Consider the following 20,457-nt stretch of genomic DNA (forward strand, 5'->3'; position numbering starts at 1 on the left):
CACTGCCAGATCATGCTAAATTAGTCATGTTTTCGCGTTAAGAATGACAGTCTAGCGCAGTTGTTCTATTTGTATTTATTTGTTTATAAATGCGCTTGCATTAGAATACACCACAGTGGAAAATATCTTCTGGTGACACTTTATTATTTGTGTTCATTTCAACGTTCGGCAACAAGAACAACACAACAAACCAGTAGGATATCTATCTATCATATCTGTGTTCATTCATATCTGTGTTCATTCATATTCGTATATTGAAGGAATGGGAAACAGTCGGGTTGCAGCTGCCATTGACACCATGCACCATCACGCACAAAGCAACCACCTTTAGTTAGCTAGGAAGCTAGTTTCGTATCTAACAAATGGCTGCCTTCAATGCATATTACTACACAATCTTTCTGTCAATCTTTAGACAAATGACGTATCGGCGTGGCTGACTACATTAGCGTTAGGTAAGCCAGATCATATTTAGTCATAAGTTAGCTGGAGTAAAGTTAGTTAAGTTGCCTGGTGGTGGCAACAATACAACATGCACTAAAGCGAATCAATCTAAAACTATAGCTTCTAGATTCCACCCCATATACATCTTCATAATATTAATGCACATGTACTCCTTAAATCATTAAAGTATAAATGGCTCAAGGGATTAACATAACTTTGGATCACTTAGAAAAAAAGATCTGGTTTTACCTTATCAGAAGTGTGTCCGACTGCAATGAATCTGGCGCGAAATTGTGGTGGTGTCGTCATATTCGCGGGGAATTTGCACCAATAGCAAAGCAACACTATGCTGGCGCTAACCATTCACAAAGCATTAGGGGGGGTCTAATGTTCATATTTAATATTTAAATCCTAAATAAGGTTGTAAAAATAATCCTGCACATACCGTGAACATGAACATGAACAATCAATCTACTTGAGTCTATTTGTATTTAGTCAGGACCTGTTCTTATCGGTGTTATAGTTATGTGTAGGCTTGAATATGATACAAAACGGTCCCTACCATTATGGTTTGGTTTAATCCGATCACAAGGAACTCCGTAAACGACGAAATGTTCCACAGGGTGGCGCTATGGTGGCGTAAGGAGGGGAGACTGAGCTGTGAGTGTGGTGCGTTCGGCAGATGTAATAAAGTAACTGGGAGACGCGAGTTCCCGAGTGGGAAATAACCACTAACGGCCCTGCAAGTCAGCGGTCCAAGTGGGAGTTTAAATCCGAGTGTATGAGTTGTGACCAGAGGTGTCAAAAGTATTCACATTCATTACTCAAGTAGAAGTATAGATACTATGGTTTAAAAAGACTTCTGTAGAAGTTGAAGTATCAACTCAAGCTTTTTACTCAAGTAAAAGTATAAAAGTACTGGTTTCAAAACTACTTAAAGTATAAAAGTAAAAGTAATGTAAGGGGGAAAAAATGCCATTAAGGACAAAAGCTTAGGCCACGCCACAGGGGCCTATAGTGCACTACCCCACCTCCCCCCCAAAAAACATTTTTCTAAAGGCCATAATGACTATTATGTTATTATTACAATGTTAATGTTGAAAAATTTGGGATGCACTTATTTCAGACGCATTTATGCCCATTGAAAATGAACACATTTTAGTACAATGCAAATACATTAAAGAACCATATATGTGTACTACTGAGCATTAACATGTGAACACGGAAGATATGATGACTAGTTGCCTAAGTATTGTAATGGTGCAAAAAGTCAAACGTCAAAAGTCAAAAGTCAATAGCCTTTATTGGAACTGTGAGGGCAAAACCATACAAACCATAACAAAGTAGTGATTCAATATTTCCTGAAAAAACACACACATACACACAATCTACATCAGCATCAGAGTTACCAATAAGCTTTGTTCAGCCGCAAAAGCAGCAGGTTCTCAAAGTTCTTTGAGCCAATGCATGCTCTTTTTGGCCTGAAGATCAGCCCTGCGACACTAAACAGTCTTTCACAGGCTGCTGAGGCAGGGAGTCCCGTATTAAGTTTGAGTGATAGCTGGCACACAGCTGGGAAGGTCTTCAGTACCTCTACTGTGTCTCCTGGGCACCCCAGGTACGCATCCAACTGCTGGGACGTTTCAAGAGGGCTGGTCTTCTTCAAGGAGGAAAAGAAGTCCTCTTCCTCAGACGATTGGGAGCCCTCACTGAAGTGTTTCTCGTCCTGACAGTCCAAGTGGCTTCTGATATAGTGAAGGCCTGTGGAATAAAAAACAAAAATCATGACAATTTAGACTATATGGCAGTATTGTAACTGTGTATTGGATAGTGTTGTGTGTGTGTGTGTGTCATTAAATGTAATTTCAAACTAATTTCACTGTCTTCATAGAAATTACACATATTAAGCGGAAGTGAGACACTTACCAAGTTTGAGGATATTTTCGTCACTTGTCCAACAGGTCTTAAATTTGGGAACTAGAATGGCTGCGGCTATCAGTTCTGGATCTGCAAGCATCTCTCCGAAGCGTTTCTCAAGGCCTGAAAGAAGTGCAGCAATCAAAGGCTCACAGAACTTGGAGGCGACTTGAAGGTGCTGTAGCTTGGTCCTTAGCAGAGTTATGGTGGGGACCAACCATCCCATCTGCACACTGGTTTCTCCCTGAAGAACATCCAGTGCCTTTGCAACTGGGCTCATTGTCTTCGCATATTCTGCAAGAAATGCAAGTTCCACTGGAGTAAACCTGTACAAAGAAGAAGAGAAAAACACAACATGGAACATTAAGTCTACTTGATGTAGCACCTTCAACTGGAGGAACTGATCATTAAAAAGGAAAAATATTGTCATCTGAGACTTTTAGAAATGAAGTTGTGTTGCTACAAATCACATTCATAGTAAATATGGGGACTGCATATTGGCATAGTGCATACGTGTTCTACAGTATTCCAAGTATAAAACTGTGACTTAATCTATTGTTAATCACTTCATTAACTGTAAGGCAGAAAAACAAGCACTTACTTGGGTGTATCTAGTTCACTGCAGACAGCTGCAAGGGCTCCCTCGCCTTGTTCTCGTGTTATTCTCACTATTCTTTCTACGGCTGAGAAGAGTGAATTCCACCTTGTAGCAACAGGCCTTACGAGTTGGAGTTTGCAGTGGTCTTCAATTACTTCAGATGCGGTGGTTGATCTTGAACTTTTATTCCACAGGCTAGAGCATTTGGCAAATGTGGACCTTGACACGCGCTTGTACAGTGGGTTGACCTCTGCTTTTGAAGCATCAACTGTGGACACTAAATTGAGGAGGTGGCAGGCGCAGCGATGGTGCTTGGGTAGCTGGTATTCTAAGTAGTCATCTTCTTCCAACAGGGCTCCGGCATCAACAAATTCAACACCCTCAAGGCTTTCCTCTTCTTCATCGTTATCATCATTTTGGCCACAATCATCCTCTTCTCCATCACCCTCTCCTACAGGTTCAGCATTGTTGTTCTCGTCAGTCTGCCCATAAACTCTGAAGGCTTTCAGGAAGTTTGATCCGTTGTCAGTTGTAGTGCGAACAATCTTCTCTCTGACATTGAATTCTGTGTGAATATCATTTAGGGCACCAGCCAGGGCAGAAAAGGTATGTGACCCTTTAAGTTGCTTGCATGCCAGGGCAGCACAGGATCTCTGCATGGTCTGGGGGTTAAACCAGTGCGCAGTGACACCAATGAAACCGCGACGGTGTGCCGTCCAGCAGTCTGTTGTTGTTGCTATGAACTCAATTTCACTAAGGGCAGCTTTCAGTTTTCTTTTCATTTCAACAGAGGCCTTTGTGACTTTGTTAACAACAGTATTACGCGTCATGACATTTGTATTTGGCTGAAGATGTTGCACAAGCTCAATGAAGCCCTGTTGCTGAACAATGTGTGGTGGGTGCAAGCCTTGGACAATGAATTTGAGGACTACTTCATCCACACTTGCCTGGGACACTCTTCGAGCCTCCCACAGCTTGGTTTGTTTGGAGGGTGGGGTCAAAGAACCTTCAGTGGATGACTTCCTTTTGAGGGCTGTTGAAGAAAGTTGCGTGTACCTCTCTAGACGAGTGGGGTGTTTCTTCTGTGGAGAAAATGAATGCACAGGCACAGATTGAGATTCATATTATTTCTCTCAAACCACAAGCTGAGACTATCTAGGACTTCCGCTGTATTAAATGTCACGCTGGAAGTTCATGAATGGAGGTCAGACTACAAGTTAGGGAGCAGTTTCACTGGTCTATGCAATTATGTTGAGCAGACCAGAATATTGCCACTTAAAGCTGTTTTAGGACCACAAGCAGCTGCTGGCATGACTGAAAAGTAACATTATTGTTAATGGCACACACCGCGCACATTTCTTCTCCCGTGGGAACATAATTAACTCTTTACAGCAACAAACACGGTAAAACTCCGACCTCAACACATGAAGGATTACAAATGAAACATTGAATCATAGCCTACTGCTAGCAAGCAAACCATGGCATGTTCTTAGCCATAGCAAACATTGCAAATTTACCATTAGTACGTTACTAGGTTACTACAAAATGTCGACTGATAATAACAAACTTTCAGCTTACCTCAATATGCTTTTTCAAATTAGACGGTGAGTTTTTGAAGGCCATTAGCTCGTGGTACTTGGGTGCGCAGAGCTTGCAGCGCATTCGAAAGGAGTTGTTTTTGCATCCAACCATTTCAAAAAATTCTTCCAGGTACGGCCAGGGATGGAGAAGGGTTGGCTGATCTTCCTGGCTATCAACCTGGTTGATGCTGGTGCTTGGTTGGGACATTTCGCTGTTATTTTGAGTCTCTGGCACGGTCACGGACATCTTTGGCTACATACATCTGCTTTCCTTGCTGGAGTGTGATTTGTGTCATGTGCAGCAGATGGAATGCATCTCGTACAAACCAATAGGGTGTCGGAATGGTATAATGTTTATACTTCTTGTCACAGCTCCGCCCCTGGCTCATCAGACGTCGATCAGTGAACGATTAAGAGCTGTGACACTTCTCATCCAACCACAATCAAATTCACTCTATCCGGATGGCGCGACTTATCTGGATAGGTTTTTTTTGTGTGTGTTTTTTTTAACGATGAAAAGCTGTAATGAAAACAAGCTGAAATGCAATAGGAGTAACGAGGCTATTTTTAAAATGTAAGGAGTAGAAAGTACAGATAATTGCGTGAAAATGTAAGGAGTAGAAGTAAAAAGTCGGCTGAAAAATAATTACTCCAGTAAAGTATAGATACCCAAAATTTCTAGTATTTGTACTTCGTTACTTGACACCTCTGGTTGTGACCACTGTAATCTTTCACCTTCTTATTAGAAAACAGACCCTGATTTTGACAGCATAGTAATCATGTCAACAATAGTTTATTTGTGTACAACTTCATATGTAATTGTTAATAATCACACGGGTATGTGTCATGCATGTGTGCGTTGAACTGCAAACGAAATCTCATTTGTTGGAGATTTGGTCCCACTTCAAAAGCACTTGAATGCATGTCTGAGTTCTGACTTCACCAACTAGGAGCTAGTGTAGTAAACTGGGAGCTAGAGTAGTAAACCGTGTTCGAGTTATGTGGGAGCCAATGGGAGCTGAGCTCCCATAAGGAAGGTCTGAGCTCCCATGAAAGCAGTCAAATCATACATCTGTGGGGGTCGCTAATAATACATTACCACAACCATTATTTGATAAAGAAATGTCAATATAATGAGTATTATTTATATTTATTCATATGATAAATATTCTAAAATAAACACGTTTTCCAAAAGAACTACGCGCACCAGCATTAATCTCCTGTGAATGACAGTAGGCCTTTGACTGCCTGCACTTTACCACCAACACTTTACCAAGACACAATGGGGCGCAGTAGAATATTGTGCAACAGCAGAATATGATCGTTGAGAGCTTGCGAACGTGAAAACACGATTATTGAGAAGAAAACATTCAGTAGCTAGCTATCATGCCGCCCCAAAAAAGGCCAATGCTGCTGACCGAGTCGACAAGCCTGGAAAGTTTTGGGTTTTCATCCAAGAAACCAAACTTGAATTCAGCTGCACCTGTTATGACACCTAACGTTGAAACTGTTGAAATAGCTCAAACAAAAGCAAGTGCTTCTGAAGAAAGTAGCAGAACTCACCTCCAGTATGTATAAGGAGACAACTAGTTCGTTCAGGGCAGCCTATACTTATCCAATTATGAAACTTAATGAGATGAATGGCGCGACAGTTGGCCCCTGCTCACCGATCCGATCATTCATGTGCCCAGATTGTAGAGCACATTGCACAAGAGATGAAAAACAAATTCATTTCTAATGTCAAATCACTTGATTCTCGTAGTAGCATAACATTAGATGAAAGCACAATTAATGGACGAGCATACATGATTATTTATGTCAGGTGCGATGTCACTGGAAATGGAGATGTGGACAATGTGTCGTGCTAACAGGGAAAGTGAATGGACTGTATACAAAATTAAACAACAAAATTATTGGCCGAGATACCCGTGACTATTGCTTATAGCTGTTATTTCATGTGGTGCTGTTGATGTGGTGAAATGAGTAGCCTATAGCTAATTAAAACTCGTAAGTCCCATCGCTGTGTGGGCATGATTCGCGCGCGTGCATGAGAACATTTCGCACTGTTATTTTGGAGACCCCCACAAAGCTCAGTTTATAACTCGAACCCGGGCCGTTCCACTAACGTTGATTAGTATATCGGCGCTAAAAATAAATCCTGCGATCAGGCAACTCGGGATTGGAATTCAAGCCTCAGGTGATTCCTCGAACGAGGATCAGGCTTGTGTCATGAGTGTTCACAGAACACCGGCTTAGAAATCCTCGATATGGGCGCGTGCACGCAGACATAAAGAGCCCCGAAGAGTCAAACTGTCGAAATGAAGATTGATCTTAATGAAGACGACAAATAAGATGTAAAATAGTGTAATACTGCCGCAATTAACAAGGCGAGGGAAATGGTTTGGCAAGAAATTGCTGACCGATTAAATGCGTAGGTCATACTAGCCCCAGTTATTGTTATATGTTCATATTTTAATAAATGAATATTTATGAATGAATGAATGAATGAATGAATGGTCTTTATTGTCATTGATTATAGTACAGGTACCAAACAACGACATTTGGGAGGGGGGGCTCCCCTGGTGCTAGGAAAGAGAACAAAAAAACCTAAAAAAAACAAGAAGGGAAAGGAGCTGGTTTACATAAATAAAGGCTATGTACACTATCCACTATACTATACTGTACAGATAAAACACTGTGCTGTACTCTATGCTATGCTATACCTATTCTAACATTTCCTATTTCTCTGCAACCTTATGTACCCTATGGTTGTCATATTGCACATAGTGTTATTGCACATTCATTTAAAGTGTCGCAGTTTGCAGGCTTGAAATGTACACATTTGTGCCTCAGCACTACACCTGATTTTTCAATCCAGCAGCTGCCATCAATCCGTCCAGACTGTCCAGGGCCCAGAACCTAGGTCTTTGCTGTGTTCAGGGCCTGGATGGCCCTGGGGTAGAAGCTGAGCTTCAGTCTGTTTGTCCTTGCGAACATGGTCCTGTACCGTCTGTTCGAGGGCAGCCGAGCAAAGTGTTCGTACCCAGGGTGGGATGGGTCTCTGGAGATCTTGGAGGCCTTCCTGAGGCAGCGTGTGTTGTACAGCTCTTCCAGAGAGGGGAGGGGGGCGCCGGTGATCTTCTGGGCCGTTCTCACGACTCTCTGTAGCGCATTCCTCTCTGCGGCTGTGCAGCTGGAGAACCAGTTGCAGATGCAGTAGGTGAGGATGCTCTCCACTGCGCAGCGGTAGAAGGCCACCAGTATCTCCTGTCTGTTGTGGTCCTTCCTGAGGACTCTCGAAGTCCACGATGATTTCCTAGGTCTTTGACTGGTTCAGCAGCAGGTTGTTAACCTTGCACAGCTTGCTCAGCTGCTCTACCTCATCCCTGTACGCCGCCTCGTCCCCACCCGAGATGCAGCCCACCACGGTGTCGTCTTACTACTGTGGTGATATCAGCAGCAGGCTACAAACCGTCATATCGTCACGATGGCCTAGTGGTATTGACCCCTGCCATAGTATTTATTTGTCATTTTAAGACGGTGGTTCAAATCCCTCTTCAGACACACTTTTTATTGCATTTCGTTGTCTGAATCTAATCTAAAATCTCATCTAAAAAAGTATATAGGCTATAAAATGATGGTGCAGGCTAATTTACAATCCTTTGTATGTACATTTAATTGCGTTGTGGATAGGCACGCCCCTTTTAAAACCACTAGGGGAAAAAATAGAGTAGTGCCTTGATTTACTCATGAGCTATCTACCCTCTTTAATAACAGAAATAGTGCCTGGTCCCGTGCCAGACGTACTGGTGTCCCCCAACACTGGCTGTACTTCAGGCAGCTCAGAAACAAGTGCACTTCAGCCGTAAGGAAGGCTAAATCCGAATATTTCCTGAATCTGATAACCACCTCATACTCTAACCCTGCCAAATTTTGGAATGCAATTAATTTGACAAAAAATCCTCCTTCCAGTGCTCTGCCCCTTAGTATTAATGTAAATGACTCTGTGATCTCTGATCCTAGCGACATTCGCCTTGCTTTTAATAAACACTTCTCCGAAGCTGGTCACCTATTTGATAGGTTGTACCCTGGACACCCCTCTATGGTGGTTTCTGATGATAGGCTACTGCCCTTGTGGACCGTGTCCCCCTTTTCACCTTTCAACCATTTACTTCCGCTGAGGTCCTCAAGGTTTTAGAAACTATCGACCCCAAATCATCCACTGGTGAGGATAAACTAGACTAATTTTTCATAAAATTGGCTGCGCCAATTATCGCTAACTTACATTTTTAATCTTTCCATTTCCTCTGGTGTATTTCCGTTGGTCTGGAAGTCTGCGCGAGTCATTCCTTTACACAAAGGGGGTGATAGGGCTGATCCGGATAACTATCGACCGATCTCCACTCTCCCATGCCTGTCTAAAGTACTTGAGACCTTGGTCAATTCTCAATTGAAACGCTTTCTATCAAGCCACTAAATTCTTAGTCCCCATCAATCCGGTTTCAGACCTATCCATAGTACCATCTCTGCTATCACACTTGTAACTAACGACATAGTCTCGGCCTTGGATAAGAGGAACCACTGCGCGGCCCTCTTTGTCGACCTCTCGAAGGCATTTGACACGGTCGATCACCACTTGCTTTTAGAACAGCTATCTGATATTGGATTGGATTTAGGAGCTTGTGCGTGGTTCCATGACTACCTTACCCTCAGGCGTCAGTGTATAAAATCTTCACTTGGCAATTCGGATTTCATAACGGTTACAAAGGGTGTCCCTCAAGGTTCGGTGCTGGGCCCTGTACTTTTTACCATCTATATTAATGAACTGGTATCTTCGCTAACCGGTTGCCACGTCCATTTATATGCAGATGATACCATTCTTTATGTGGCATACAGAAATTGTAGATACCTAGTCGTAACACAGTAATAACTGTTTGACAACGCCACCCTCACACTGTAGGGGTGAGGGACCCTCAAGTTCGTTAAGGCTAAGTTCCCCACTAGGACGGGTCCGGAATTAACTGGACCAGAGGATGGTGTACCCAAAATACAATTAGTTTATTACAAGATTATAACAATAAACCAAGGCACAATAATGACTCTCAAATGGTCTACAAAAACAGGGCTACTAAAAAGGGGAAGGGGGGGGGGACCTGTGGGTGGACTCTATCCTTAAAGGCAGACAAACGTGAACCGTTGCTTAAAAGGTGCATGCAAACACAGCAAATAGTGTAGGCTAGGAATTCTTAGTGGGCAATACACGGCACACAGTGAGTTCAAAAGACAACCATAAAATGAGGGCTCTAAGTATCACGGCACACAAGCAACCTTTAGTATAAAAGCACAGCAAACTGGGAAAAGTAGATAAGGGAACACGTCCGCTCTACACTCCAACAGGTCAGGGATAGTTCAATATCAAACTGCTCTAAAACCACTGCAAGACTAAAAACATAATGGCACAAGGGTAGGAAAAAAACAATGGATAGGACAAGGTAGCGTGGACCTCCTATAGAAAGCATAATATTACATTAGTCACATTAGTTAAACCCACAGAATATTACAATAACAATGGACTATAAATATACCTTTGAATTTAAACATACCTTGATACTCTGAGGCTCTATGCCTGAAGCATCAATAAAAGTTTGGCTGAGTGACCATGTGGCTTCCAAACAATGGGTGCAGAGAATCCTTCCTCACCAACCACGACTAGGTCTGTGGGAAATACATTAGCACTTTAGACAGGATTCCTCCTCTAGTCATCAAACATTGTGTGAAAGGTTTGGATTAAAACATACCGCAATAATCTGCAGGGCTCGACATTAAGGCTTGTCCGCTTGTCCGGGACAAGTACATTTTATGTTCGGACAAGTGGACTTCCTCCTGCAGTTGTCCGATGGACAAGTCAAAACAAAAAAACTAATCAATATGTATTAATATCTGCAAAACATTAATTCATCCTTCCGATCTGAATAGTAAAAAAAAAAAAAAAAGCAAGCAAAGCGATGCCGCGCCTCATTCTGGCTGTTTCAGTCTCTCGTAGTTCGTTATCGTCATAGTTCGTAAATTCGCTCAGAGCGCCAGAGCGCACACTGCGTTCAACGTCATAAAGACGTGATTGGACAAAAGGCATTCCATGAGTGCTGATCAGATTCCAGAGCGAGTTTACGAACGCAGCCATAGTGTTGTGGGTCTCCTGTCACTCGTGCCATTCACGTGAACGCGTATTCGCTTCTTCTCAATGCCTATGTCTTATTTTCATGTAGTTCGATGCGATCGTATATTTTAGGTTTGAAGTTTTAAGACCAGCACATCACAATACGAACTTCAGAATGACACTAATTATAGATTTCTCAATTTGAATATAGGATACTATCCAGCTAGCAAATAAGATTGCTTCCATTGGGGAGAGACTATAGTTACAAACATTTTTGTAAATATTCCTAGATATTCATCCCTTTTGTGGCGAATCTTAATCTAAAAGGGTTAGGGTTTACATTTTTAAATAATTACAAAATATTGAATACATTTGAAAATTAAGGATACATCATTATCAAATCAATAGTAGTCAAATGTGTTATTTGCATACACATACACTCACTGGCCACTTCATTAGGCACACCTTGGGGTTGGACCCCCTCTTTTGCCTTCAGAACTGCCTTAATTCTTCGTGGCATAGATTCAACAAGGTGCTGGAAACATTCCTCAGAGATTTTGGTCCATATTGACACTATAATATCACGCAACAGCCCGTCTGGCACCAACAACCATGCCAGGTTCAAAGTCACTTAAATCACCTTTATTTCCCATTCTGATGCTTGGTTTGAACTTCAGCAGATCGTCTTGACCATGTCTACATGCTTAAATGCATTGAGTTGCTGCCACATGATTGGCTGATTAGATATTTGCGTTAACAAGCAGTTGAAAAGGTGTACCTAATGAAGTGGCCGGTGAGAGTATAATATATTATTATTCATAATATTGCTTTTTCTAAATCTTTGGATTTGGACAAGTAACTTGAGCTCTCGGACAAGTAAAAGATAAGTTCACTTGTCAAGTACCTGAAAAAGCTTAATGTCAAGCCCTGATCTGGAAACAATGCTTGAAGCAGTGACCATGTGGCTTCCAAACAACAGGTGCAGAGAATGAGTCTGAGGTACCCACCCCCCTATATCTCCTTCCAGTCACCACTGGTGCTGGGTCCTAGTGCTATACCTGTCACACTCGCCCCCACTTTCTAAAGGTTACCGTCCCGGTAACCTGTAAATCTCCCTCCTCCAATCAGCTCCAGGGCCTGAACACTGCCTGCACTGAGTGGGTTGACACCGTTTCCCTACCAGAAACTTGAGTTATGGTTCTAGGCAAGTTAAAGGGGTTGGGATGGTGGCCTGCTGTACTCCTAATGGTGCGTCGCACACCCAAGTGTGCATTTGAAGGCAAGGTACACGTTTGTCTGGGGAGATGGTCTGTGTTGGTTCCCTGCGCTGATCGCATGAGACTGGCTGCAGGGGGAGCACCAGGCACCTGGGGGTCATTTGCTGGAGTGTTAGCATTTGAGTGGTGGGTTAACGACTCCAACATGTACACGCTCTCAGAGTCACTGTCGTCATCTTCATTGATATTAAGCTTGTTAGCTGGTGGGCTTGGAGGTTCGTGGCCAGCCAAGGGCTGCTTGGCCAATGACGGGAGATCGGTTGCAGCACTGTCTGGGATTACTCTTAATTCTGACCTATGAATGTTCTTCTCTGGCCCCATTCCATCCGTAAGACGGAGTGTGTAAACTCGGCCATGGTCATCCAGTGTCTTCACCACCTCATAAACTGTTGAGTCCCAGACATCATGGATCTTATGACGTCCTAAGGGGTGACTTCTTCTGTAAACAAGGGTTCCGGGTGCCAGTATATCCGTTACTGTGGGATGGTGTTGATTGTTCCGCCGGTCTGCTGCTGCTTTCAGCTGCTCCCTTGCATGAAGGTACACAGAGTTCAGATGGTCCTGATGTTCGTTGACCCAGTCCTGCATTGGTCGGGAGCTAGGGTCCTCATCAGCAGTGCCTAGAAGAAGATCCACTCGTAGCTGGGCCTTTTGCCCAAACATCAACTCATATGGTGAATGGCCGGTTGACTGGTGTTCTGTGGTCTTGTAGGCAAATAACACCTGGGGTAGATGCTGTGGCCATTTCTTCTTCCTCTCTGGTGGGAGGGTACGCAGCAGGTCATGTAGGGTTCTGTTGAATCTTTCACATTGCCCGTTGCCCACCGGGGGATATGGTGTTGTTCGACTCTTCTCGATACCATACAACTGGCACAGCCGCTTCAACAGATCTCCCTCAAAATTCCTTCCCTGGTCACTATGAATGCGCTTTGGGACACCATAGGTGTAGAACCACCTCTCTGTAAGTACCCGTGCAACAGTGCTGGCCTTTTGGTCTGGGGTAGGGTAGGCCTGGGTAAATTTGGAGAACACGTCTGTGACCACAAGCACGTTTTCTCTCCCATCACTGGCCTTGTCAAGTACTGTGAAATCTATGGCCACCACTTCCAGTGGTCTGGAGGCCATGAGGTTTCCCAGGAAGGTTCTGACCTTTGGCTGGACAGCTTTTGCGACGACACAGCGGTCACACTTTTGACAGTACTGTTCTATGTCACGTCTCATGTGTGGCGAAAAACATCTTTCTTTGACCAGGTTCGTTGTTCGTTCAATGCCTTGATGGCCATGGTCATCATGAAGGCTCTTTAGCACTTCAGCTTGCAGGGACTGTGGTAGTAAAAGTTGTAAGATCTCCCTGCCCTCACCAGGAGGATGTATGCGGCGATACAAAACACCCTCTTTCGACTGGATCTTGGCCCATTGTTGGACCAGCTTGCGAACGTCTAGACCAGGGGTCGGCAATAGGCGGCCCGTGGGCCATTGCTGGCCCGTCACCAATAATATTTGGCCCAGCAGATTATTTTGAGAATCCACTCTTTTTTTTTTTTTTTTTTACAATATCGGACCGACAGTCCCACACCGCGCCTATACTGTCCGAATAGAGAATCTACCACCACCTGAATAATGCTTATTGTACTTTTATTCATGTTGAGAGTGAATGACACAGGGACAGACAATCAGGCAGCGGGGTGCACCGAAGCGCACTGACGCTGAACCCCTCATAGTGAATCATAAGCAGGTGGACACGGCGTGGTGCTGAAATAGCCGACATGCGGTGTGTGGTTTGAAAAAAAAATAACATCAGCTCATTAAATCATTCAAACGTAATGTTTACGTATGTGACTGCAACACACATTAGCAGTAACAGTACACAGTAACAAAGCAAATTCTGTTTAATTTTCTGAAAAACATTGACAACAAAATCGGCGCAAAAGTGGTGGTAGGCCTATGCTCCTGAAACGACAGAGCAAACGCGCTAGGGATAATAAGTACAATGAGCCATAAGCCATTCATTCAAAATATACAAAATACAATTAGGTTATTAAATACAATAACGACAGGCTTGGTACTCACTTAATGTGAAAAGTGGCATCTCCCATCGGTCACTATTTGCTTGATATCTGGTGATATTGACGTCACTTTAATCCGCAGGCAGTTTTTTTTATTTTTTATGCATCTATCGATTCCTTCGTGCGTCTTTATCACATTCATTGAGGAAAAGGACGACTCGCATGTATAGAAAGGGAACATTGTGAGCACGGAAGATGTGAGTCTCACAACGGCTTTGCATTGATGAAAGGTAGGATGAACGTATAGTTCGCTGTCCATTCCTGTTTAAATGCCCTGTTTTCACCGTCAACTTTCCTCTTTAGACCTTTGGAGAGTGACATTATGTTTCTCTTGCTAGTTAGCAGGTTAAATGTTTAGCTAACTTCACCCGACACGCAAACAACCAATCCAATAATAAATAATGTGACCTTGTCTGGAGGAGGGGGGAATCATTCAGAATAAAAGTATGTTAAATAATTATTAGAATAAGTTAGGCTGCGATACATCGTCAGTCCACACATTTATTATTCAAAACTATGGAAAAGGGTGAAACTACGTTTCAACGTTGTTGAGAATCACAACACAAACTCACTAGTCAAGCCTAATACTGCAACGAAATGGATTGGACTGCTACCTAGTTAATTATAACACTACTTTACATTGTTAGCAGGCTCACAAAACAAGCTGTGTTAGTTGACTAGCGATGTGTACATTTCTCGAAAGAAAAGTCAAAGCATTAGAACGTGTCACATTTTTTTAACAATCAATTACTTAAATTATGTTCGGGCCCGCCATCTAGTGGCCAAAAAAATGTTTGGCCCGAGGCCAAACCTAATTGCCGACCCCTGGTCTAGACGCTCCATGGCCTGTTCTTGTTTTGAAGGGGGCCTCCCTCTCCTCCAATAGTGCAGGAAGGAATGGATGATGGGGTCTGCATTCTGCAGAGCTTTCAGATCAGCCTTTTCTCGTGCTGGAAGGGCATCAATGGCATGGCTAGTGACTGGGGGCTGATTGAGTCTTGCAGTCTCTCTCTCCCCTCGTAAGACTGTGTCACCTGGGATAGTGATACCAGATGACACTGCAGAGATGGAGAGTGGGGTTGGCAACCGGGAGAGTGCATCGGCATTGCGGTTAGCCGTGCCTGGGCGGTACTTGATTTCAAAATCAAAGAGCTCCAATTCTGAGGCCCAGCGTTGCTCCACAGCCCCAAGTTTTGCCGTCTGTAGGTAACTGAGCGGGTTATTATCTGTGTACACAGCAAACTTGGCTCCAAGCAAGTACTCTCTGAACTTTTCTGTTATTGACCATTTCAGTGCTAGTAATTCAAGCTTCCTTGAGCTGTAGTTAGACATGTTCTTCTCTGTGGGCCGAAGACCTCTGCTGGCAAAAGCAATGGGTTTGCGCTGTCCCTCCTGGTCTTGTGATAAGACTGCCCCCAGACCTGCATTGCTTGCATCTATCTCTAAGATGAATGGCTTCAAAAAATTTGCATATCCCAGAACTGGGGAGCTGACCAGTAGACTTCTAAGGGTTTGAAACCCTTGTTCGCACTGTTCACTCCAACGGTCACCCAGCACTCCCTTCCCAAAGATCTTGGGCTTCTTCCGGCTGCCCTCAACTTCTGCGACTAGGTGATGCAATGGGGCTGCATGTTTTGCAAAGCCTTTGACAAAGCGGCGATAGTATGAAGCAAACCCAAGAAAGGACCGAAGCTCCTTGGTGGTGGTAGGTTGTTTCCATTCAGCCACTGCGCTGATCTTGTCTGGGTCAGTGGCTACCCCTGCTGCAGAGATGACATGGCCCAGGTACTTCACCTCTTGCTGAAAGAAATGACATTTCTTGAACTTCAACTTTAAGTTCTGCTGTTGGAGGCGTGTAAAGACTAATTCAAGGCGCTGCAGGTGTTCTTCGAAGGAGGATGAAAAGATGACTATGTCGTCCAGGTACAGAAGCAGGGACTGGAAGCTTTGATCTCCAAAGATGCGCTCCATCAGCCTCTGGAAGGTGCCAGGCGCATTACAAAGGCCAAACGGCATGCGATTGAACTCAAATAGTCCAAAAGGAGTACAGAAAGCCGTATTTGCCTTGTCCTTTTCAGCCATAGGTACTTGATTGTACCCACTGGCAAGGTCAAGGGTTGTGAACCATTGTGCGCCACTAAGAGCATCCAGTGACTCTTCAATCCGTGGAAGGGGATATGCATCTTTCCTCGTCTTAGCATTCAGCAGGCGGTAATCAATGCACAGTCGCATCTCTCCATCCTTCTTCTGTACCACAACGATCGGAGAAGAATAAGGGCTACAACTCTGCCTAACAATACCCCTATCCGACAGTTCCTGAATATGTGTCTTGACTTGTTCATACTGGGAGGGGGGAAGGCGCCGGTATCGTTGCCTGACAGGGATATCATCCAGTAAAGGAATCTCATGTTGCACTAATGTGGCACAGCCCAAGTCTCCCTCGTCTTGACTAAACACTGTCCTGTACTTTTCAAGGAGATCTTTACTTTGCTGCTCCTGGCCTGGAAGGAGGTCAGGCCAAGAAAGAGAGGAAAGGTCTATTGAGGCCGCCTTGCTTGCTTTTATAGCTTGCACCAGGGCTACTTTACTCCAACCTCTACTTCTTCAACGACGACTGCACAGGCATTGGGTCTTAGCTCTACTGCATGTAGCTCCCCCAATGCCGTGTGAGGTGTGAGCCATGCGTCCTGGCAACCAACATTAACAACTGGTATTTCAACTATTCCCTCTTAAACGGCGAGTAGGGCCTTTGAGACCAGCAACCCTGCTGCAAGGTGATTGCCATCGGTTAGGGGTTCCAGTAGTACTGCGGGCAAGGACATCTTGGATGAATTGGGGCAAAGAGTGCGAATTAGTTTCAGAGAGCCAGCAGGGACCCTGACTGTTGGGCCTAAAACTTTGGCTTTGCCCAAGTAACCTTGATCAAGGAGGTTATCGATGGTTTGACATTCCGATAAGGCCTGCTTCCAACTCTTACTTATAGTCTTCGTCGGGGGCTGAAAGGGCGTAGGACCAAGTTGGCCAAAGAGTTCATTGTAGCAGCTGCGGATGATGTTCATCCCTACTAAACCAGGTACAGCGCTTTTTGTTTGTTTGGTGGATGGATCGAGAGCATTTTTTACAACTAAGACGCCCATCTTTGGGAGGCTCTTGCCCAAAACCTTCACATCAAGCTCTAGGTATCCAGCATAGGGAATTGCCAATCCATTAGCGGCTTTTAGCTGTAACCAGCTGCACTGCTGAAGCTGTTCTGCACCCTGAGACTGAAAATGTGCAATAAAGAAATCTTCTGTGATTGTGGTCACCCGGTGTCTAATAAACAGGGGACGGTGATGCCCCCCATACACACCTCCACTACAGGACAATTCCCTATAAGCTGGGATGGGTATTCTGGTTTGCTGTCACTTGAGCTCGAGAGATCCCCGCCTGGTGTCTGGCTCCCTACACCAGAGGGTGCTAGTTTCCCGCCGGCTCACTGAAATTTGCTGCAGCTCCTATTGTCTGGCTATGAGCAGGGGCCCTGAATCCTGACCCCCTAGATTGATTTTGCGTTGTTCCTGTGTCCCCCCGACAAAACCTAGCAATATGACCAGCCTTATTGCACCGTAAATAGATTGTGTACCATCGGGGAGGCAACGATAGGGTCTTGAGGAGTTTGTTTGCTCCCTAGGCTGGGTAGCAGGCTGGTGTGATGTGCCCAAATGCTTCAAAATGGCATCCAGTTGTGCCTGTTGTTTACGGAAACACTCTTTCAACTCTGACATTTCGTCTGTGGTTTTAACACTGACTGCATTTACATCCACATCACACCCGCCTACTGCTTGAATGTAGGTATCACAGGAATAAGCTCTGGCCCTAGCCTTCCCCCCATGCTTTCCCTCCTCCCCCCATTTGATGGCAATACTACGAAGGGACACAAAGGACATGTTGGGGTCAGAGCACACCCGCTGCTTTAGTTCTCTACGTAATGTATCATCAAGAGCATGTTCAATGAACTGATCACGAAGTACCCTGTCTGAATTTGGAACACCACCCGGTGTTTTACGTATGACTACATCCATTAATAACTTTACCGCATAGGATTAATCTCGCAAGGATTCTCCCTCTTTCTGGCTACGCTGATAAAGTCGTAACTGGGCAGCGACATAGGACTGTGTACAGCTAAAGTTTTCAATCAAGGTAGCAAAGATCTTCAGGGGTATTTCTAGTTTCAAAGGAATGAAAGTCAAGTTCTGATTTAGCTCCTCCCTCCACATGGTCCATCAAAAACAACAGCTGTTCGGCTAGCGGCATACGTCTAACCTCCAGGCATCTACAAGCCTCTTCTACCCATTGTTCTACTGTCAATAAGTCAACAGATAGTTTACCAGTGAACTTTGGGCATTTACGTTCCCTCGGGACATGAACGTAGCGTGTGATAACTGACTCGCTCTCTGCTGTGGTGACTGCAGTGCCAGCCCGATGGGCGTCAGCGGATGGGCCCGCTATGGGTACAGCAGCTAAAGTGTTAACCTGTCCTTGCAATTGTTCATTGTCAGCCTTAAGCTGACGTATCTGCTCCATCAGAGCTTGTAGTTCCTCCATGCCTTCAGGAGAGCCTTGGCTGTGGGTTGTGTAGACCAGGTAGGTGCTGGTGTCCCGTCCGTCGCAGCTCCCTTGCTTCAGATGCCCACCACTGGGTTTTTTCCTACCCTACCCCTGTGCCTCCTTTAACTCAACAAACCAAACCAAAAAAACTGAAACATACACCAGCCTCAAATCCTGCCGACAACGCCAAATGTGGCATACAGAAATTTTAGATACCTAGTCGTAACACAGTAATAACTGTTTGACAACGCCACCCTCACACTGTAGCGGTGAGGGACCCTTAAGTTCGTTAAGGCTAAGTTCCCCACTAGGACGGGTCCGGAATTAACTGAACCAGAGGCTGGTGTACCCAAAATACAATTAGTTTATTACAAGATTATAACAATAAACCAAGGCACAATAATCACTCTCAAATGGTGAAGGCCTATAAAAACAGGGCTACTAAAAAGGGGAAGGGGGGGGAACCTGTGGGTGGACTCTATCCTTAAAGGCAGACAAACGTGAACCGTTGCTTAAAAGGTGCATGCAAACACAGCAAATAGTGTAGGCTAGGAATTCTTAGTGGGCAATACACGGCACACAGTGAGTTCAAAAGACAACCATAAAATGAGGGCTCTAAGTATCACGGCACACAAGCAACCTTTAGTATAAAAGCACAGCAAACTGGGAAAAGTAGATAAGGGAACACGTCCGCTCTACACTCCAACAGGTCAGGGATAGTTCAATATCAAACTGCTCTAAAACCACTGCAAGACTAAAAACATAATGGCACAAGGGTAGGAAAAAAACAATGGATAGGACAAGGTAGCGTGGACCTCCTATAGAAAGCATAATATTACATTAGTCACATTAGTTAAACCCACAGAATATTACAATAACAATGGACTATAAATATACCTTTGAATTTAAACATACCTTGATACTCTGAGGCTCTATGCCTGAAGCATCAATAAAAGTTTGGCTGAGTGACCATGTGGCTTCCAAACAAATGGGTGCAGAGAATCCTTCCTCACCAACCACGACTAGGTCTGTGGGAAATACATTAGCACTTTAGACAGGATTCCTCCTCTAGTCATCAAACATTGTGTGAAAGGTTTGGATTAAAACATACCGCAATAATCTGGAAACAATGCTTGAAGCAGTGACCATGTGGCTTCCAAACAACAGGTGCAGAGAATGAGTCTGAGGTACCCACCCCCCTATATCTCCTTCCAGTCACCACTGGTGCTGGGTCCTAGTGCTATAACTGTCACACTTATAGTACAGCAGATTCCCCACATGCTGCTACTATCAACTTGCAGCTAGCCTTTAACTCACTGCAAGACGCCCTCTCGAGGCATTTAAGCTAGTCCTCAACTCGAAGAAAACGAAATTCATGTTGTTTACTGTCGTTCGGGATATAGTTTCCGCCTGTGAGACAATTTTGACGCACGTATTACCTAAACCTAAACCTATACACTACCGTTCAAAAGTTTGGGGTCACCCAGACAATTTCGTGTTTTCCATGAAAACTCTTTCGCCTCGTTCTTTATTTATCAAATGAGTTGCAAAATGAATAGAAAATATAGTCAAGACATTGACATGGTTAGAAATAATTATTTTTATTTGAAATAATAATTTGTCCTTCAAACTTTGCTTTCGTCAAAAAATACTCCCTTTGCAGCAATTACAGCATTGCAGACTTTTGGCATTCTAGCTGTTAATTTGTTGATGTAATCTGAAGAAATTTCACCCCACGCTTCCTGAAGCACCTCCCCCAAATTGGATTGGCTTGATGGGCACTTCTTGCGTACCATACGGTCAAGCTGCTCCCACAACAGCTCAATGGGGTTGA

Source organism: Nansenia antarctica (genome assembly GCF_963989245.1).
Source record: "Nansenia antarctica genome assembly, chromosome: 16".
Classification (NCBI taxonomy): domain Eukaryota; kingdom Metazoa; phylum Chordata; class Actinopteri; order Argentiniformes; family Microstomatidae; genus Nansenia; species Nansenia antarctica.